The 22,392-nt window shown below is 36.3% G+C and overlaps 1 long non-coding RNA gene across 1 annotated transcript in view; it reads left to right on the forward strand.

Annotated features, from left to right (window-relative positions):
* Positions 1-22,090, forward strand: part of LOC118614982 — a 36,135-nt gene extending 14,045 nt beyond the window's left edge. Inside the window, exons 2-3 of the long non-coding RNA XR_004956226.1 lie at positions 19,266-19,469; positions 21,931-22,090. This is a non-coding gene — a long non-coding RNA (uncharacterized LOC118614982). The remainder of the gene's footprint in view (positions 1-19,265; positions 19,470-21,930) is intronic.
* The last annotated feature ends 302 nt before the right edge of the window (positions 22,091-22,392 follow it).

Consider the following 22,392-nt stretch of genomic DNA (forward strand, 5'->3'; position numbering starts at 1 on the left):
GAGATGATGTGTTCTTCTCATAGAATCCTATCATGCGGGCACATTTTAATTAGCTTTATTACTGGTTATATTAACTGTAATCACTTCATCGAGGAGGTACCTGTCAGATTTCTCCACTGTAAAGCTATTCTTTTTGTCTTTGTAATTAATAGCTATTAGGTAAGGAGTTACTCTGAGATGCTATACATATCGTGTACTCCTCCAAAGTTTTTATTTATTTATTTATTTACTTATTTATATATATATTTATATCATGTGTCTATTTAGATTAGCACGACCTTATGTATTTCTATTTTATTCAATGGGTTTTAATCTGTTGCCTCATTACTTATTTTCCTGCTAAAACTGTCCAAGATTTGGTCAGTGGGAATTCTTTCAAGTTGGTTTTTGTATTGTTTTGACATGTTCCCATCATTTTTTGAGCACTTTCTTTCTGGCACAGGACATTTCTGGCTCATCTTGTACTTTTCCTTTATCAGGACTGGAATTGTCTGTTTCTCCAAGGAGGTTTGGTTCTTTTTAGTGAATAATGACATGTAGAAATCAAAATCTGGGAGCTAGGTGTGCTCATTGCATAGTGACACGGGAGTCATGATTTTCAGGGCTTCTCAGTAGACAGAGCTAGAGAATGAATATCTACAAACATATCTATACATGTATATAGAGGTAGAGATATAGGGCGAGGTATTTATATGTACATATTAAACCATGAGTACACATTGATACTTTCGATTTGAATCTGATGCCACATGGCTTATTGTAGTTTTCTTTTTTTCAGTGACTCCCTTCTCTGACAATGAGAAATCATACTCCCATTATTGTTAGTATATTTACATATTTGATTAACCCACTTGTGCATAACCTATATCCAATCACTGCTACTACATTTTGTTCCCATGGGGACACCCTAACCATCCTTCTCTCACTCTTCAGGGCTTCTCTCACCCTACCTACTATGCTATGCCCCATGTAATAGTTTTTATGTCTAGCATACTTAATGTATTTGGAGTTCAATTATTTTCTAAAAATTTTAGGACTGTTTAACTTATAGGACCTTATTTAATTTTTATAAGCCAATCGGAACAGAGTGCCTTAACTTTTAAAATACTTTATGATCTAATTTATTAATGCATCCAGAGATGGGAAAACAGTTCACATTTATATTATGAGCCATAAAGGACTTTCTGAGTTATAGGTATATAGGTACATAGATGCACATACTTATAGAGATCGTATATCTTCAGTTCTACAATTTTATTCACAGGTTAATAGCACAACAGCAACATAAAAACTCACAGATCTAGATATCACTGAACTGTTCACTCTCCTGGTGAGCTTGAAATTCTTAATTGATTTGAGTTTAAAATAGACAAGGAGAGAAACAAAAAGACTAACAACCTAGATTCTTATTTTCTTACCCAACAGAGAATAGACCTCTCTGGTCCATTAATCCATTAATCTATTTACCTATATTACCAGTCTGACCATAAAACCAAATTCCATTAATTATTGCTGCCACCATAATTTATCCTTCATGTAAAAACGAGAAGCAAAAACAAAATGCAAAATTAGAGAAGGGAGAGGGGGGAAAAACCCTATAGAAAAATAGAGACAGAAAGTTCAAGGTCTATTGCTGTTTGATATTTGTTTCTGGAAGCCAAGAAAAGATGTGTCTGGTCTTAAGCCATTCCCCGCCCCCCACCCACCTGCCTTGCTCCTCTCAGTAGGTGCACTTCTCTGGCACTACAGTTTCCCTGACTTTGTCAGGGTATCTTGGTGAGTGACCTCCAAACTGTTAAAAGATAATTTAAAAGAAGTAAAATCATGACTCTTGTACATGTATAAAATGAACGCATGTCAAAGATTTTAGTTAACTTATTAATTAATGAAGGGATAGGTAAATATTAAAACCAGTTTCTATAATGCCTTTTAGAAAAGGAAAAAGGAAAAGGAAAGGAAGAGAAGAGAAAGTGATACAGTAAGAGAGGAGCTTAATACCTAATTTAGTCCAAAGGAAAATTGAATTAAGGATATAGTTTTAAGCAGAAAGATATTTATTTTAGCATTATATTTAACAGATGAAAGTTATAAGCAGCCTAATTACCCACAAAGAAGGAAATAATTAAATAATAGTAAACACACAGATTATTAGGCAGTCACTAAAAATTTGGTTGAGAACCTCTTAGTTAAGAGGACAAATCTTTTAAAATGTTTGTATTTTCTTTCTTTATAGTTTAATATTTCGTTTTGTTTGATCCTTAATACTTGTAACCTTCCCCTTCCTCCCTCCCTTTCTCCCTCCCTCCCTCCCTCCTTCCCTGGAAACGTTTTTACAAATACTCTGTGGTGCTGTAGTGACTGAATGATTACATTTCTGACAGTATCACTGATACGATTTCCAGGCTCCTCAGGGAGAATGTGGGAATTTTTTTTCCTTTTTTTATTTTTTATTTTTTAATATGCTATCTAGCTTTTTATTTACTTATTTTTATTTATTATGACGGTATTGGTTAACAAAATTCAGTAAGTTACAAGCGTACGACTCAACATTAAGTCATATATACATTGCATTGTGTATTCACCACCCATAGTTAGATTTCTGTCACCTCATATTGACCCCTTTTACCACATCTACCTCCTCCCTCCCCTCTGGTAACCACTAGTCTACTGTCCACATCCATTAATCTCTTTTCGTTTGTTGCTTTTAGATTTATAGCCCAAATATAAATGATATCATGTGGTTTTCAACTTTTTTGTCTGGCTTATTTCATAGCATGATTCTCTCAAGATCCATCTATATTGTCGCAAATGGCAGTATTTCATCTATTCTTACAGATGAATAACATTCCATTGTATTTATGCACCACAGTTTCTTTACCCAGTCATCTATTGTAGGACACTTCAGTTGCTTCCTGGCCACCATGAATAATGCTGCCATAAACATCGGTGTGCAAATATCTTTTCAGATACATGTTTTCAAATCTTTGGTGTAAATACCCAGTAGAGGGATTACTAGATCATATGGTAGACCAATTCTTAGTTTTTTGAGGAAACTCTATACTGTTTTCCATAGTGGCTGTACCCATTTGCAGTCCCACCAGCAGTGTATGAGGGTTCTTTTTTCCTCACATTCTCTCCAACACTTGTCATAACTTGTCCTGTTGATAACAGTCATTCTAACAGGTATGAGATGGTATCTCATTGTGGTTTAGATTTGCATTTCCCTAACACCTAGCAATGTTGAGCATCTTTTCATTAAAATACTATTTTTAAAGAAAAATTGCTCTTTAAAAGAGTACATAATGTCATGAAAAATATTCACAAATATTCTAATAAAAATAAGATTAAAAACAACATAATCGTATGTATTTTTTGGAATTTTTAAAATTAAATTTATTGGGACAATTTTAACAATGACTATTTCAGGTGATTGAATTATTTCTTTGTGCTGTGCTTATTTCTATTTTTTAAATACTATTTTTTAAATTCATGAATAATAGTTTTGAGATTCTGTGAAACAAGTTGGCGATGTGTTTAAGAGCATTAAAATATTTTCACTATTTGATCTAGCAGTGACCTGGCCTAAAGCAAATATGAAACGTAGATAAGTGTTTATAAGCCATAACATTACTTAAAATATTATTTATTATAGTGAGAAACTAGAAACAACTCAAAAGTTCAACAATAAGAGTTTGGTTAAATAAATTATGGCATTTCATGTTATAAAATATTAGGCAGTTGTTAAAATATGTGGTCCAATAATTTTTAACAATATTGGAGAAGTGCTTACAATACAATGCTGAGACAAATCTGGCTATTAAATTTATACAACCCATTCTGTAAATGTATATTCTATACATAATGTATAGAAATGCACTAAAAAATATTGAAAGTGAATGTGCTAAAATTTAATAGTGATTATTCCTAGGTAATTTAAATTTTTCTTCACCATATTTCCCTGAATTTCCCCAAACTTTTTAATAAAAAGAATATATGAAACGATATAGTTGGAAAAAGTAAAAAGATGGTTATAAAGATTGTGCAGCAAGATGAAGATCATGCATGATGAACTGAAAAAGTAAAAGATGAATTAGAGGTACGCTTTGTGTTACGGACTGAATATTCGTGAAACCCTAACCGCCAGTGTGGCAGTGTTTGGAGATGCGGACTCCTGGGATGTAATTTAGATTAAATAAGGTCATAAGGGTGAACCTGATCTGCTAGGATTAGTGTCTTTATAAGAAAATACTCAGTGATTGTGGTCTCTTTCCCTGAGCCCACACTGAGGAAAGAGTATAACAAGAAAGCAGCCAGGAGGAGAGGCCTGGCCAGAAACTGAATTGGCCAGAATTTTAATCTTGGACTTTTAGTCTCCAGAACCGTGAGAAATAAAAGTCTGTTGTTTAAGCTCCCCACTCTATGGTAGTTTGCTATGGCAGGCTGAGCAGACTAATACACTAGGTTAAAAAAAAAAAAAAAGAAAGAAATCAGTCTTTTTAAAATGGAAGGAAATGTTCCAGAGAGAAATCCCTGCTGGAATACTTCCCTCTCGTATTTCTAAACACAACAAGAGGATAGTGAGTTAACAGGTAATGAATGAATCGTGGGTCACTGGAACAGATCCTACAGCTTCTGGTGAAGCACAAGCTGGAGGTGGACCACCAGGGTGTGGTGGCCCTGCTCCAGGAACATTGTGTTCAGTGTTGGTGACTGATTTTAAAAAAGGTCATCGGCCCAGAAACCCATTAATGAGGCTGTGATGCCTCATCCAGAAACAATGGCTGGGATGGGGAGGGATTGGGGGTTGGAGAGGGAACAGTGTCTTCAAGGAATAACACAGAACACCTTGGTGTTCTTTTCTGCTGCTAAAATTCTTCTAGAAATTTTCTTAGAAACTCTTCAAATAACAGATAGGCATTTCAGTGATTACATACCAGGCTTTGTTTTTCTTTTTCTTGTTCCATTCTAAATTAAAGAAATAGAGAGTTTCCTTTTCCATTTTTGTAAAATAGAATCGTAAAGGAGCGATGGTGTCACACATAATCTTATTTTGCAGAACACAGAAGTCATTGCAGATTTAGAGGCTTCAGTGAGCAGACAAGCACAAGGGCAGGTCGGGGGGAAAGATGGCAGATGTTTGTTTGTGCACTATAGAATGGGCTGCATACCATGGTATCGAGATTAAGGTGTTCTTCCTAAAAACCTCAAGACTTTTTTATTAAGTGGATAAAATCCAAAAAACGATGTAATCTATGTTTTTGCCAATTAGCCACAAACCATCTAATTTCTCACCAATTACTTGATATTTTTATCTACCTCTAAATGCTACAGACCTAAAAAAAATATATATCTGATCAAAGGCTTTGGAAATTCTGACCCCTGCAGCAAGTATTAAATTGGTCCACTCTGTGTCCTGTGCTGATAAATCATTATACTCTAGAGCCTGACAACTCACAAGTGACTCAATTAGATGCGTAGATGTAGTAGTAATGTTTTAAAGTTGTCTACACTTGACTTTATTCCTTTAAAACAACAACCAACCTTCTCAGCCCCCTAAAATCTACCTAAATCTAAAAAATAGAAATCTTTCCTTCTATATTCCAGAGCAGACCTAAGGGTGACCATCTCTCCTGGTAGTCACATAAAATGAGCATAAGAACCTATGTGGAATAAATCTCTTTCTTATAACCAACTTCTTCTCACAGCAGGCTTCTCCTCATGTTGTGAAGATCCTTGTATTTATGTGGAATCTTCCTCATTATGTGTCCCACCTCTTTCTCCATTTTGGCCCATAATGGGCTCGGGCTCTCTAGAACCTTATCAATTGAGTTCAGTAGAGCTTGATAATAGTGAGGGGCTCGATATTGGATGCCAAATTCTGCCCGAAGAGAAGCAATTAGAACTCCTGATGCCTCTTAGGCTGTGGAATCGACCACTTGAGGGAACAACGCAAATGTAATGTTCTGGCAATGTAATTTGGTACTTAGGAAAATTTATTTCTGTCTTGAGAACTTTGATTTGTTTAAATGTTACAATTTACAACAGATTATGAATTCATCAACATTAGAGGTGACTTCATGCATTCCGGTTGTACATAAGATGATACATACTAGATCTCTATAGAAAGATATATACATAGTGAGATACAACACTTGTCTCTCCCATCAAACAGGCTCTATAAAAAGCCCTCAGTGCTCACCTTCCAGTACCATGAGAAGCTCTCCAGGGGTAGCTGAACCCCTCTTATACCTCTTTGTGCCAGTTCTAAGCCCCACTCAATTGCTGTCTTTCCATTCATCTCTTCTGGGCCCATACTTCGTTTATGCGGTCTGTTTGGTACATGATCAACATTTATGCTTGGATGTTGTTTCTCAGAAAAATATTCCTCACTCACTACCAGCTGAGGGTCTCAGAAGCCCTCACCAAATGAGAGCCCCAGCTTCCCATTTGCTCCACAGGAGGATTAGAACATCTGAATGTATTTTAGACTTGACTATGTCACGCACCCACAAATGTGAAGATGGGCTTCCTACATCAAAGAGACCTAGTCATGAAAATGAGAGATCTATTGTACCCTAAAAGCACAACTTTTTTTAATTCTTCAGGGCTTGTGGGAGAATTGTGAAAAACGGTGTCCACAATACTAAGCAAACAGGCAGGAGTCGCACTGCTGACCCACACTGAAACACAAGAAGTTGGGCTGGAAGTGAAAAGGAAAGTAAAAGTTTTGCTCCCAATTTGTCCTGTTTGACCAGTTATCCCTTCCATGATCTCTTCCATTTATGTGGAAAAAGCCATGTGAAGGAAAATGGAAACAAAACTTTTTTTTTTTTAATGTTTCTGGTAATCAAGAAAGTCAAGCCTCGACTCACAGGCTTGAGTGTCCTGAGCACGTGTTAACACCTCCTCCACCTCACTTTAGAGTTTCTCCTGGGAGCAGTGTTATTCCTTCTCTTCTGCTGCTTCCCTTTGCCTTGCCTGCTGCAGAGGCTGGACAAAAAAAGGCCCGCATGACCCTATCTCTTATGGCAAGTGTCTGACAAATCCCTGGGGATAGGATTTATGATGACTATGTTATCATGAGGATTAAAAAGTTACGTGGAAAACACTCGGCACATTACTTGGCACATAGAAAGTACCCAGTAAATGCTAATTGTTTATGTATGCATGTACTTGTTTATTTGCTTGTGTATGTCCCTACCTGTGATTTCAGAGAGAATTTAAGGCAGCTTACGAAAATTATCACAAGTAAATATGATACAATCCATGATTCTGGGTTCTAGAGTAAAAATATGGAGAATATCCTCCATATACTTTTCTCACATCTTAACATTCAGCATCATCAGGTTCTGCTTATAAATATGTCTTGCGAGGCATTTTCTACTTGTTAATACATCTGTCTCTAAAAATCTAGCCCTCAGAGCAGCAATCTGCACACTGCATGACTACTCCATTAAGTCTGTCACCAATTTTTGGGTTTAGGTCCTTGGAGGCAATTAACAACAACCATAGAGTAGGCAGAATCAATAAACATTAAAAGGCCATGGAAAAGATACCTATGTCCAATCAGACAGCATGTGTCTGGACAGATACAATGTAAGTATTGAGACAGTGCAAGAAGTTTGAAAGAAAACGAAATCAGGAGTAGAAAGCAGAACTGCCATGCATTTGAGCCAGGGAAATTTCTAGTGGTCACCTGAGATAGAAGGAGATAAGACCATCAGCCTGTCCTTAACATGGCCAGTCTATTCTCCAATGCAGACATAGTAGGTAAAGCACCCCAAATCATGAATATGGGGGGTAGATTCAGGTGCCTTTAGTCCCCCCCAAACATTCACATTCCAAGAGAGGAATATTAGGCATGGAGCATTAGATCGGGCCCTTTGCTCTTGCTCTACTAAACAGTTGAGACCAAGTTCCAGCTTTTAGCGAGAATTTATTTAAAGATTCAGCTATAATAGAAGAAAAATTTCACACAGAAAATCACTTACAGCCACCATCAAGGCTCAAACTTGCTTTAGAGTGTCATGTGGGGCCAATGGCCAGCCTTACTGCCAGCCTGCATATGGCTGGTGGAAACTCACCCTCTAATGGGGCTTCTATCAGGTTTCTTGAGACATTGGATTTGTTCCAACTACTTCCCGTTTCTAAAAAGAGGAGGCTGTCTCCACCAATTGCTTTTTCCTTGCTCCGGGGTAAACTTCTTCCCAGGATTATTATAACTTGGAGCACCCATCCCCTTCAAGACAGACTCTATGCCCAACCACACAGCTCTGATTTCTTTAATCAGTCTAAAACCATCACAAGTTAGCTGGTTATTTCCCAAAGTCAGGGTAACATAGTCCTATCTATGGTTATCTTATTACATTATATCAGCTCTTTCTTCTTGACCTTGAGATAATTCTTGTTCAATATTTTAAAATCACATGTTTAACAGTAAACAGAGCTTTCATAAGCATTCTATTGTGTGATCCTTTACAACAATCCTGTGAGGCAGGCATTGTCCTCATTTTACAGATGAGAAAACTGGCTGAGAATTTAAGTGGCTTTTCCTGCTTGAATGGATCAGGTGGGATTTTCACTTCATCACAGGTGATGCTTTGTGAGGAGAAGCCAATACCTCCTTTTTTTATTTTGCCATGATAAAATATCATATATGTATTAGAATAAATTATTGAAGTATATTGAGTAGAAAGTGAAATTTCTCCTTCATCTCCTCACCCCTCTACCTCCCAGCTCATTTCTCCTCTTCAGAGGTCAACCATGTTAACAATGGGGAATGTGTCAATTTGAATCTTTTTTCTACCCATTTAAAAACATAGACTAGATATACAATGTTTTTTAAAATAAAAATATGTAAATGGGATATTATATAAATGTATATTTACAAATATATTTCTACCACTTGCTTTTTTCACCTAAAAATATATCATGGAAATCTTTCCTCGACTTTTGGCCTCATTAAAAAAAAAAGAGAGATCCAGAAGTATTCCACAGTGTAGCTATACCATGATTTCTTTAGCCATTTTTCAATTTATGAATAATTATGTTTTTAATATTTTGCTACACAAAAAGCGCTTTCACAAGCAGCCTTGAATCCTTATCATTGTGTGTAGGTGTACATGAATGACCTGGTCAAAAAGGATATGCATTTTATTAATATTTTGATAGATACCACCGAACTACCTTCCAGTTTATACTCAAACAAGTTGTATATGAAATTCTTTGTTCCACGAACCCTTGCCAACTGGAGATACCATCAGTCCTTATCATATTTTGTCATTACTATAGCTGAAGAAGGCTAACTCATTGTTCTGTTGCCATCTTTCAATCCCAGGTTCTTAGTCATTTCCCCGACCAGACAACGCTTCTGGGAGTCACATGAAAAGAAAAGGGACTGCAGTGGTGGTCCCAGGTTTTCTAAAGAGGAGAATTCTGAAGCTGGTTGGAGTGGGATGGTAGCTAGGAGACTTTACTGGAGCTGCGTTCACTTAGGAAGCCAGCTTTTTCTTTATCTTTTACGTTATGTGAGTTGGCTTTTGGGACATTGATGAAGCTTACGGAATTGCTAACACCTCCCCCAGTTCCTTCCCTCCTCTCAGTTTATGCAGACATGGAAGTCGTGGAAAGGAGGCCGCGGACCACCCAGTCAGTCTGAAACAGAGAAAGCCTTGGTAGGAACAAAAATGTTAACTTTCACAGTCACCTCCATTTATGCCACGGCAGCTTCCAACTCTTGGGCAAAAAGGATTTAAGGCAGAGACAAATAAAGAAACCCAAGCATTCTACTTTTCATTTTACTTCCTGGCTTGGCTATCTAGAAGTGGCTGATGGTAGAGTAGTTTCATATCAATTAACTAAGTTTCTATCAGGGTTACAATTTGCATGCATCGAAAAAACTGTGGGATATGTTAACCCAGTTCAGGGTGGAGAACATTACAGTTCCTGAAAGAGATTTTGGAGTTTGATGTGGCATAAACTGTATTTAGTTCTGAGCAGGGATAACCACTGGAGTAGCCTACTTCATTATCAGCTTGAGAAATTACCATTGAACCAAATGATTTGGGGAGAATCAGAAAGAGGACAGCTGGGGTTTTTCTTGCTGTGAAATCAAAACACTTCTCAAGTACTTCTTCTTTTAATCCTGAACACAAACTTCATTCTAATTACACCACCAGCGATAGCTGAACAGTGTGAGATCCACTGTGAAATGAATATTACTAATGTAAAAAAAACTTCAACATATCCATCTTTTAAAAACTTAGTGTCTTAATGTGATCCACGACTTCGTCACCTTTTGTACTGCTTTCTGTTTGATTATAATTTTGTCTATTAATCATGTTAATCCAATAGACTCTGCCTTAATCAAATGTGAGTCAATTACCCAGTTCTTCAAATTATATTTTTTAATGAAAGACATTTTTTAAAATTGAATGCCAATTAGGGCCAAGCCAAACTTGTTCATAAAGTTTGGGTTATCACAGAACAGTATGAGCTCTTGACTATACCTGTATTTCCAGCTCCTTCTGATGAGGGCGTGCTGTGTGCTTTTAGACATAGCCATTAACCTCTCTGTAATTCCTGGTTTTCCACCTGTGAAACGAGGATAATGATACTTCCGGCTAAGGAAATGATTTTATGACTCTTAGTTGAAAAATGTAACGAGAATGCCAATTTAAAAAAGGCTTATGTAATTTCACTCTTAATTTCTTACCATAAATGGTTTTGTTTTTCCTTAGCACCAAGCAGCCTTTTTGACATCGTTAGAGAACTATACATAAACCCATTGAAAGGGAAGTCAGACCGAGAAGGGTGTCTCTAGAACAAAGATTCTTTACCATGACAAGGAAGTTTTACCCACGAGCCTTCCGAAATAAAGTCCAAGTGGTGTCCTGGAGCTCTGTGCTGGGTAAGCCTGTGGTGCGGCTTCCTAGTCATGCAAAATAGAGCCCCATGCTCCACGGAGCAGGCCTGTGACAGACACAGGAATGGGAAGTGGTAGTTGGAGTGTAAAGAGAAAACTAGTTGATAGTTTAACGGGCTCCATGGATGGGCCTTGGGGGGTCCTTGTGCTCCACCAATAATGTGTACAAGGGAGCTTATGCATGTGCACTTTTCTCTTGAATAAGAGTCCGTAGTTACTATTAATTTTCAGTAAGAGTCTAAATGGAATCTATAAACCACTGCTTTAGGATCAAACAGACTAGGAGGTCAGGGGCTCAAACCCTAGGCTGGGAGTGATACCGGAGGATCATCTCCACCTGTTCAATGGGAGAGACAAGCGATTTCATCAGCAGACAAGTGTTTCTGCCTCCGTTCTGCAAAGCTGGCTGCCATTACACTGGCTGAAATTGGGGATCTGAACTTCTCAGAAAGAGGGCTCTTTTGTAGTTGTTGAAGTTTAGGAGGTAATGATAGTTATTTCATTCTCTTTCTTTTCTGCTCTAAGTGCCCTACTCCTCTGGTATTTAGCTCTATCGTTTAGTTGAAATCACGTTAGTGTATTACAGGCTGATCCAGCTGAGTACATTCTGCAAAAAAATGACAAGTGGCCTGGTGGTGGTAAAAAGCTCTCTTAATGGCAGGTGGCAGCATGGCACATTAGTATTTCCAGATGCACAGCTAGGGACGTGCTGTCACTTTCTAGGTTCTGGGTCAACCATGGTTCCAAGGAAAATAATTTTTATTAATTATCACCGAGAATGGGCTACCTGGGCAGAGAGCTTGTTCCATAAAGTATCCTGAGTAGCTGGCTTGGTAAACTGAGATGTTCTGACCCTTCTGCTAATAAGCTCTGTGGCTTTCCACTGGAATTGAAACCTCAGATTTCCAAGAGGCTCAAGGCCGCTTGGAGCCAACACTCCACAGGAGTAACATTTCTGAATTGTAATACTACAGTGAAATGTTGGTGGGCAGAACTTTTAGTATACATATGATTAGAATGAAGACTTTTTGCATTCCCACATGTATGACCATCTGAGAATCTTTCTGTGTTTCCAGCAGGCTCAGGTGCTGATGGCTGCTACAGGGATATAAGTTACTCACACCCAGTGGGCAGTGTGAAATTCAATAGTGGGTAAATGTCCAGTGTTCTCTGATGGTCTGGTACTCATTTCATTGACTCTGAATGCCTGAATTCTGGGTCCTCCCTCCCACTGTAGGCCCCAGCATGATGCCAAAGAATATCCTGTTAGATAGAAAAAGAAAGGCCATACCATACTTGAGTTAAATAAAACTTTCTCTTTCAAAATTTATAATTCTTTTAGATAAATTTTTAGCAATGGAATTATTTGGTCAAATAAACTATTTCAAGGCTTTTGACTACTTATTTGTTTCCAAAATATTGTGTGAGTTTTGGAGTTTATTTCTAGCTGCATTTTCTCTTTTGAAAATTCTCTTTTAGGTGCTTTGCCTATTTACCTACATTGGTTGTAGTTTTTTCCTCATCTTTTTCTTTGAACTCTCTACCCACTGAAGATGACAGCCCTCTGCAACATTTGCTTCAGATATTTTCTAAGGCTATCAGGAATGCAGAGATTTCTGCTTTTACAAAATCAAATCTCTCTTTTCTCTTGTGACTTCCTTGGTCATTTTATTTCAATAAATAGTTTTTAAGTGTGTATGATGTGCCAGGCACTGGTGGTGGGTTTAAACATAAATAACACACAACCTCTGCCCTCCAAGAGCTTGCAATCTATATGAGGATGTGATGGCATAAAAAACTTCAATATATTGAATGGGGGTGGGAGGACTTCTATTTCTGGAATTACAGCCAACTAAGTAGTCAGAGGAACTCTTTCACTGTAGAACAGTGCAAAAGTTCTAGAATTAAACCTCTAGAAAGATCATATTCTGGGAGATGTTCCTAGTTTTACAAGAGGCAGAGGAGGTTGCTAAAGATTCCTGTCTTTCTAATAGAAAAAGCAGCAAAAATGTAAGGTTGAATTGGATAAAGCCAGAAGTGCAAGGAGGAAGGTAGCCACTTGGCAGCAATTCTGCATGTTATACATGGCTACCTAGCCTTGGGCCAGCAGGGATGGGACAACTGACCTGTACCACTGTTAGACTAGAGCAAGAGAGGACCCTGTCTTGGGACCAGGTGTCAGAGAAGCCTCTCATGTCATAAACACATACACACACATTGCACACACACACACACACACACATTAAAGACACAAGCTCAGCATTGGCACAGCATGACAATACCCTGCACAACCACTGTCATGACTAATTCCATTAAAGGCCCAGGGAAACACACACATGCCGAATAGCATCTAAACAAAGGGTGAACTGTCTAGATGTGGTGAAGTTTGAGTTGTTGGAGATAGGTAGTGCCTTAACAGGTAGGGAGGATTTGAAAGGTAGAAACCTTTAGATAAGATAAAAGATAAATTAATCAGGGTGAAGTGGGTAAAGGGAATCAAATATATGGTAGCCGAAGGAAACTGGACTTTGAGTGGTAAACACACAATAAAATATATAGATGTCAAATTATAATGTACTCCTGAAAATTATATAATTGTATTAACCAATGTTATCCCAATAAACTTAATAGAAAAAAAAAGATAAATTAATCAACTTGTTAAAATCTTTCATTTGGGAGTAAATGCAGCAGGTTGTCATGCAGTAAATTATTGCTCAATAGTTTCAAGCATCCCTTTCATTTGCTTCTTTGTGTGTTCAATTTGTGGTTCTGGTGGGACTCACAAATTAGCACAGTATTTGCAACAGATGTCCATGGCTGCAGAGAATATTATCCAACGTTAAACAATTCCTATTGCCCTTACATTTAAAGATCTGCAGCTTGGATGTCATGTGTGAAGTGTGATACCTATTGATTTTTTACATGAGAAACTAGAGAGACATTGAGCATTAGAATTACACGATTTCATGTTATACAAATATATAACAATAATTCTAAAAATTTAAATTATGTTAGAAAGTTTCAATTCCTTGAACTAAAAACTTGAATAATATGTATGATTTTGATGGGCAAATATTTACATGTGTACTTTGAATGTAACTGCAACTCACTTTTTCATCTTTTAGATCATTAATATTAATAGAAAAAAAATTAAGTAAACATCTTGAATGCAGGATAACAAGTGATTTTCTGAAATGAAGGCAAGAAAAGTAACATTTATAAACTAGCAAATAATAACATGAATTATATAAGTCATTATTTAGTCAACCAAACCTCACTAAGTTATCAAAAGAATACCCAAACATGTGCAATAAAAATCAGCTTCAGGGGTTTTTAGTATTTTGCCACCTTTCAGTCAGATAAAAACCATGGTTTTACACATAATTCTCTCCTTTGTTGTGTGAAGACATATTTTTCAAAGTAGGGAGATGGAACATATTTTAGTGCCAATTCGTAGGCTCAATTTTTAATTTTTAAGCATATAGACATGAATATATAGACATCCCACTTTTCTTTGGCATCAGCCACATATTAGGGGCGGACTTGCCCAAATTTTCAAAGGGGTTTAAGGGGCCAGGTTGGTGGCATCTCCTGGGTCAAGGATAAAATTATATATTTTTAAAAATGTCTATTATAGGAATTGTGAAAAATTATACATGTCAAAACTTTCACTAGAATTAGTAAAAGTGATATTTTGTACATGTACAGCCTTACATTAGAAAAGAATAAAACATGAAAATTAATGAATGGTATGCAATTAAAAAGTAGAGCAGAATAAACTAAAAAATAGAGAGAGAAGGAAATAATAAAGGTCAAAACAGTAACCACTGAAAAAGAGCCAAAATTTGCTTCTTTTAGAAGACTACTCAAATAGAGAAATTTTTGGTAACATTGATCAAGAAAATAAAATAGAAATAAAAAATACAAAAAGAGGAAACACTTGCCCAACTAATTTTTTAAGGCTTATATAACTTTATACCAACACCAGACAAGGACAGATTGAGAATGAAAAATGGTAAGATTTTTACAAAATTTCAAGTCCAGACATTTTCTTTCTCTTCAAAAGATTTAACACATATTCAAGTAAATATTTTAAAAATTCTGTCTGTATTTGATTTAAAATTTTCAACTGGAATTCACCCAGAATTTATTTAGATATGTGATAGAAAATGGACACACACACACACAATTCCCAAATAGTTTACCTACAGTTCTTACTCTGTAGTAAAGAATTTTTTTTTTAGCAAAGGTGAAGATTTTATTACCAGAAATTTATTACTAGGTATTTTTATTACCACATACTGATTTAGTTACTTTGTGTTTATTATCTCTGAAACAGATTTTGATGCTGCCACTAAGAAAAAGTATGAGAGAGGGAAGCAGGCAGTCATTTAATTTAAGTTAAATTTAGTTTTAAAATTAGCCTACTTTATTTGAAGAGCTTGTGTCAATAACTTACTATCCACCTATCTTTTTAATCACCACAGTGACAGTTTAATTACTATGGACAATTAAAACAGTTAGTATTATTTTGAGTTTTTTTATGTTACAGTAGATTATTTCACATTAAATGTTAAATACTTATCAGTTTTCATTTCCTGTTAATAAATTCTCATAGTCATCAATCTCAAATATTATAACACTTTCTAACACACACACACAGGGAGAGAGGGAGAGAGGGAGAAAGGAAGATAGAGGAAGAGAGAACCAGCAAACTGTTTTAAGGCTTTGCAAGAAAATTATCCAGGCAGCTGGCATTTTATTGGCTTGGGGTTCTGAATGATGACAGATAACATAACAAATAATCTATTTACTACCTCCTAACAGCTAAATAATGCCCTTATTTTTCACCATAACTGGATTGCCAATATCATATTGACAAAGTGTCATAGGGCTGGAGCTAAACTGACCTCATGTCACCATTTTTCTTTCTGTAGCATCAATGAAGACCTCAGAAAAGACCCATTATTGCCCTGATTAATGGAGGGCACTAAAGGTTACCAATGAACTTGGGTGTATTTATGTATTTACATTTAATTCGCTGGTAAGGAGTGGATAGATAGAACTCATTGGGTAATGGAAAACACAGTAATTTTTTCTTTTCTTCCACACCATCTACATAAATGACCACTTTGCATATTGCAGGGTGCTTACTTGTGCAAACAGCTTCTGATACCCATTCCAAATGGCTGGAGCGTAGTGTGTGAGGCATAGAAACTGAATCTTCCCAGGACAGAGCACAGAGTCTCGTTCTATTAATGTCTGTCAATTTGGCTTGGAGACCACACATCTCACAAAATAGATGATGGCAGGGTATAACCTTCTATAATTCTTAAGACAGCGCTGCTTATAACCTCTCTTTGAGTAGGTCTTCCAAAAAGAATTGTTCAATGCCAGTAAAAAAGAATTCTTAAGTCTGTTTATGCAGCGGTAGGTGATCTCCTAACCCTCATCCCCACCACAACTCCTTCGGTTCAGGTTCCACCATGTGTGATGCCTCTGAAGTCATTTCCGGTCTGTAATAGAATCCGTGTCTGGATTCCACAGTCAGGGGGACTTCCCAAAACTCAGCTCTGACTGTAGCCTTTTCCTACTTAAAAACTCTCAAGGCCCCAATAACTTTCAGGTAAAGCCTAAACTTGGTATTTTTAAATGTTTTCTGCCTTTGACTTGTTCACTCCACCCTCCTTTTGCCTCTTGATAAACTCTTTGTCTTTTAAAACTCATCTCAGACATCATATCCCCGATAAAGCCATCCCCATCTCCCCAGCATGAGTAGGTAGACATTTCTTACTTTGTGACCCCATCCCTGGGTAGCTAAGGCTGCTGCAGCTCTTATCACACCACGTAGCAACTGCTCCTGCATCTACTTCCTCTAATTCCCACAGCCCAACTTCCTCCATGAAACCCAGGAACTCACAGTGCTCTGCCACAAAGCTCCATGTATTTCGGTGCCCAGTTCAGTTCTGTTTTATAGGTCTGATTGGTTTACATCACCAAAGTCTTGTCTCCCAATTAGACCGTAAATTTCTTTGGCTTAAATATCTATCATGTTCTTAACTTAGCAAGTTCTTGGTCTCAGAATAGTTGTTTATTAAGTCTGAAAAGGAATAAAACTTGAAGGCGAGTAGAAACTTAACTTTAAAATATGTGTGTGTGTGTGTGTGTGTGTGCACATGCGTGACAGAGATTCTTATTTATTCACCGATGTGTGCTTCTTGGCAATACTGTACACATCTTTTCACAGGCTGCGCTGCAGCAGAAAAATAATTCATAAGAATGACAAGCTTTCTGAAGCACAATTGGAATAATCACTCATCAAACTAGCTCCATTACTTTTCTCACTACTGATTAAGATTAATCTGGGCCTTTGTATGAACAAAAATTTGGTTGCTGGGGTGAGATTTTAATAGCTATATCACGATAAATTTATACTCACCATATAAAAATTGTCAATGTATATAATTAACTGCCAAAATATTCCCTAGGGTTAACTGTCAACTGAATTAACTAAGCAGTACAGTTACATTTTAATTAGCCATTTTAGGGCCTGTAGAATTAGGTGCAGAAAGCAGAGTAATAATTTCATATAAAAAGGCTCCTCTCAACATTTAGTTTCACATGATATTCTAAATACATAAATATATACTTGCCAATGAAAAATTTCCTCCCTCCCTTCATTCTTCCCTCCCTTCTTTTCCTCCTTTCTTTTGGTAGTTCTGCAACTTATCTTTTAACAGTAAAAAATGAATACTTTCTAGAGAAAAATATTGTCAAGGAGAGATTGCCAACTATTTTAAAGCCTACAATTTATTTAGAAAATCAACCCTTCCCAACATTTCAATATTATTTTTAAAATGCTCATTGAAAAAATCTCTTGGCTATCTGTGATGAGTTCTTTTAATTATATTAAAGTCATATTCAAATAGTTTTGAGTATATAACTTTCTGAACACAATCAGTTGTGGTGGTTAGATGATGCCTAACTTAAAATGTTATTTATACATCCTTTGAAATCTTTGAGCCCAGCTAATCTATTCACAATTGCCTGGTGCCTTCCCCAACACACACACACACACACACACACACACACACACACACACACTCACATTCTGACCATAATCTAAATTAATAAAATACTACACACTTGGCTGTACCTAAGCTACATTTAAAAGTGATGGAACTTTCAATTATTTGATTGCATAGCATCTGCCTATGAAACATCAGAATAAATTATGGAAGTGGCAGTTTATTTCAAAAGAATGAAACTATTTTGACATTTTAACTGATGGTTATTTAATGTACTCTCAAATTGTAATTGACTTGATACTGAGCCACTGGTCATCTGAACATTGAATAAGTTAAAAATAAAATGTGTAAGATAAGAAAGAGTACCAACTTTTTCCAAATCTCATTCCAAATCCTTTCGGATTCACTTATCTGCTTTGAGCACACGTATTGATGACATAAACTGGAGAATGAATATACCTCCTCTTCTTTTTGTGCTGTGGCGCTAGTCTAAGATTTTGAAAAGATTTTTTCAACTGTTTAAAGAAACAAACATCTTTCTCTGCTCTTGTCTCAGTAAAAATAAAATCGGGATTAACGTGTTTTGATTAGGAAAGTTCTGTGACGTGGCGACTGCTTAAACTATAGGACTCTCTTTTACATGTGCCCATGTCCCGCCAAGGGACACTTTCCCTCCTGAAGTCCCAGGCTGCAGGTGAGAACTCCAGTGGCCATGGCCTGGCATTTAGCTATGTGGCCTTAAATAAGTCACTAACCTCTGCGGGCCTCACTTTCCATATTTGCAAAAAGGAAATAATATCCCCTTCAGTGGATCGTCTGGAGGGTCAAATAAATAAATAAACAAACGTATATGGGAAAGCGCTTTGCAAAATCAAACTGCGAAACTATCAAAAGTGTTATTACTATATTTCTATCAGATAGTATTCCTCAAACTATTTTTTCCTCAATGCATATTGCTCATAGAGTACGTGATATCTATCTAGGCTTAATGAAAGAGGAGACCTTATTTCCTCTGGACCAATATCCTTAGGTATCCACCTTTATAATAGCATTTAATTCATATGATTTTCTTGACTTTGTTATTCTCTAAGCTTTTTTGATCAGTTATCTCACAAATAAAAGTTCGAGGGAAGACACAATCTAATATATTTATAAATTTGTGTATAAGTATGGCTTATTTACCTACAAATTGTATACATGTTTTAAAATATTATGAGCATTAAAAATATCCAAATTATGATAATTTTAAAAGGATAAAAGAGACTTTGGGTTTGTATATGGTGCCACAAATCACTTTTTCCTTCTCTTCCCAGGAACAACTCAAAAGCAACAGAAAAATGAGAAAGGAAAAGACAAACTCCGTATCTGGCATAGCTAGAATCTCAAACTACAAATTAAGTGGCAAGTTGCCAAAAGCCATGGAGATTACTCACCAATGCATGAAGAGAGAGCACAATGCAGTAAAGATCTTAGAAAAAGATAAAACACACTTTTCAAAGGTGGAGCTTTACCCTGAGGTACAAAACCTAATACCTTATATGTAACAGCAGAAACAGAGTGCTTATGCTGGCAGGAAGGGGTACCCTTGTACTGGGCTATATTCCAAGAAAAAGAAAAAGCAAGGCTAAAAGAGAGATAATCATAGAGACAAGTCACATTTGTAGGAAGTAGTCTTTCTCTGCCAGAGGGGAAGAGTAACTTTGGTTTGGAAAAGCCTCATAGCTGCTAAACCACATTGACTCAAGAAAAACAAATTTACACACAAAACTCTGCCACATAAGAAAAGTTCCAGTTGGCCTGGGCCCTTCCCCAATGTGAACTTTTGCAAATTTTGGTTGAGGGATAATTCATATTACAAAAGATAAAGATTCAAAAATAACTAATCAGAGGATCAATAAAAAAAGCTCAGGAAGAGAATAAAACAAGTGGCAGACCAGCACCAAAAATTTTACCGCTGGGTACATAAAAAATATAACCAGCTTTTTGCCAAAAATTTCAAAAACACGGTGAAGCGATTGATTCTCCAAAGGAAGAACACAAACCAAAGATGAAAGAGCTCAGAGAATAGGTCATGAGGTGGCAGAGGGAGAGGTGAAATGTGATTTGGCAGAAGCTTGGGGGAAAAGGTTGAAGAAAAAATGAAACCATTATAGAAATTAAAGTGAAATTGAATGAAGCACCAGGGAGACTAGATGTGCAAAAACTTAGCAGGGAAGAGAGAATAGTAATGGGAGGCAGGGGTGGAAAGAAGACAAGTGAAGTAAAAATGAAGAAAGTTAGGCTAAGAGGAAGAGACGTAGAGGACGCGCAGAGGAGAGTCAACAAATGGATACTTAGGCCTGCTGAAGAAGAAAATATTGAATCCTAACAAAATACATAAGATATAATTTGAGAAAACGTACCTGAAAAAAAAAAGAAATTTGTATCTACGTAAGAAAGGACATACTATATCCCAGGGAAATCTGACTCAGAACAGTCAACACCGAGACATATCCTAGTAAGGCTACTGGATTTGAAGGCAAAAACATGACAACAACATTTTGGGAGCATCTCAGCAAGGAGTCATTTATATAAGGAAAAGGGGTGTGCTGGTCTCAGATTTCTCCACAGCAACAATGCTAGACTGACTTCCAAGTCAGAGGAGTAACATCTACAATATCTTCAAGGATATAATATATAATCTAAAGATATTATTTGGGTATAAGGACAACAGGCAGATACTCTTGAACATGAACAAATTTTTAAAATATTCTTCCCACAAGCCCATCTTGATGAATATCCTAGAGTACCAACTTCAGCTAATCAAGATACAAAAGCAATGGGACCGACATACACATCACATTTATTAGCACTAATACGAAAAGAAATGTGTGGTTCGAATTACAGGACAGAAAATAAATATTACATGCTCTAAATATGCAGACATGATATAAATAATATGAGTTGGGAGGATAAGGGTGAAAGAAGCTGGAAAGTAAAGGCTAAGCAATTTCACACCAAAAAAAAACCTGCACGTGGTTTTCTCATCTTTAATACTTGCTACTCAAAGGATATTATTTTAGTAGTGACAAATTAATTAATAAAGGCAAGAGTATATCTAATTATATAAAAAATAACCCTAAGAAAGATAAAATAATTATCAAACATTTGATGGTGGGACAGAGAATGACAAGAAAAAAAGAAATATAAAATTCTTTATGCTCTGAAAAAAATGTATATTGCCTAAAAAAAGTGAGGATTCATTATCATATAAACTTACATGTTAAGGGTTATGACTTGCAAAAAAATATAAACTTCCTATTTATCATGGGAAAATAGGTTAAAAATAAAAATAAGTAAATAGAGCATATATTTAAAAATTTTAACAAAACTATAAAATAGAAAATACAATATAAAATAATATGATAGAAGTAAGACAAAACTTATCTGTCATACCATTAAATACAATGAACTCAGCTTACCTATTAACTTTTAGAATGGATCACAAAGCAAATATAAACTTCACATTATAAATAAGAAATACCCTTAAAGCAAAGTGATTCTGAAAGGTTGAAAAAAAAGGATGAGTAAAATAGACCAGACAAACGCAAACAAAAAGAAACACAGTTGATCATCTTAATGTCAGTCAAGGTCAAATACAGGACAAAGAGTATCAAATGAGTTAAAATTGGGTTTCTCATTTTTTTGAAAAGCACGTTTCTTATTTTGTTGAAAAGTGTGGTTAACAGTTAAAAGTATTGAATAACACAGTATCAATACTCATAAAGATAAAATGACAAAAATAAAAATAAAAAGAGGAAAAGAAACTTTTGCTTTAGTGTATCCATTAGAATTGTTACTAAGTCCAACCCACATGCGAAGTGAGAGTCTGAAGGCTAGCTCTACCTCTGAAAGAGTCTGAAGGCTAGGTAATTTTAAAAAACACTGTGGCTTTCAGCTTGGTCATTCTCATTCCCCCCTCCCTTCCTCTCTCTTCAGTCATTCACTCTGGGTGATGATAGTTGCCATGTCTCGAGGATACTTGGGCAGCCCTGTGAAGAGACCTGCATGGCAAGGAACTGAGACCTCCAGCCAGTGACCATAGACATGAGCCATGTTGGAAATGGATTTTTCAGCCCCAGGCAAGTGTTCAGATGACTGCAGCCTCAGCCAACAGCTTGATTGCAATTTCATCAGATATCCTGAGCCAGAACCATCCAGCTAAGCTGCACCTGGATTCCTGACTCTTAGAAACTGTGAGATGGGAAAAAATTATTGTTATTTAAAGCTATTAAGTTTTGGGATGCTTTCTTATGCAGTGATAGGGAACTAATATAATAGATAACCACAAAATGAACCTAAGAGAAGTTGTAGGAAAACTTTTTATGGATAAAAGCAGAAATTAATAAGAAAACAGAGAACAGTAGAATAAATTTAAAAGTTGATTCGTTTTAAGGAAAA

Source organism: Rousettus aegyptiacus, unplaced genomic scaffold (assembly GCF_014176215.1).
Source record: "Rousettus aegyptiacus isolate mRouAeg1 unplaced genomic scaffold, mRouAeg1.p scaffold_m13_p_3, whole genome shotgun sequence".
Classification (NCBI taxonomy): domain Eukaryota; kingdom Metazoa; phylum Chordata; class Mammalia; order Chiroptera; family Pteropodidae; genus Rousettus; species Rousettus aegyptiacus.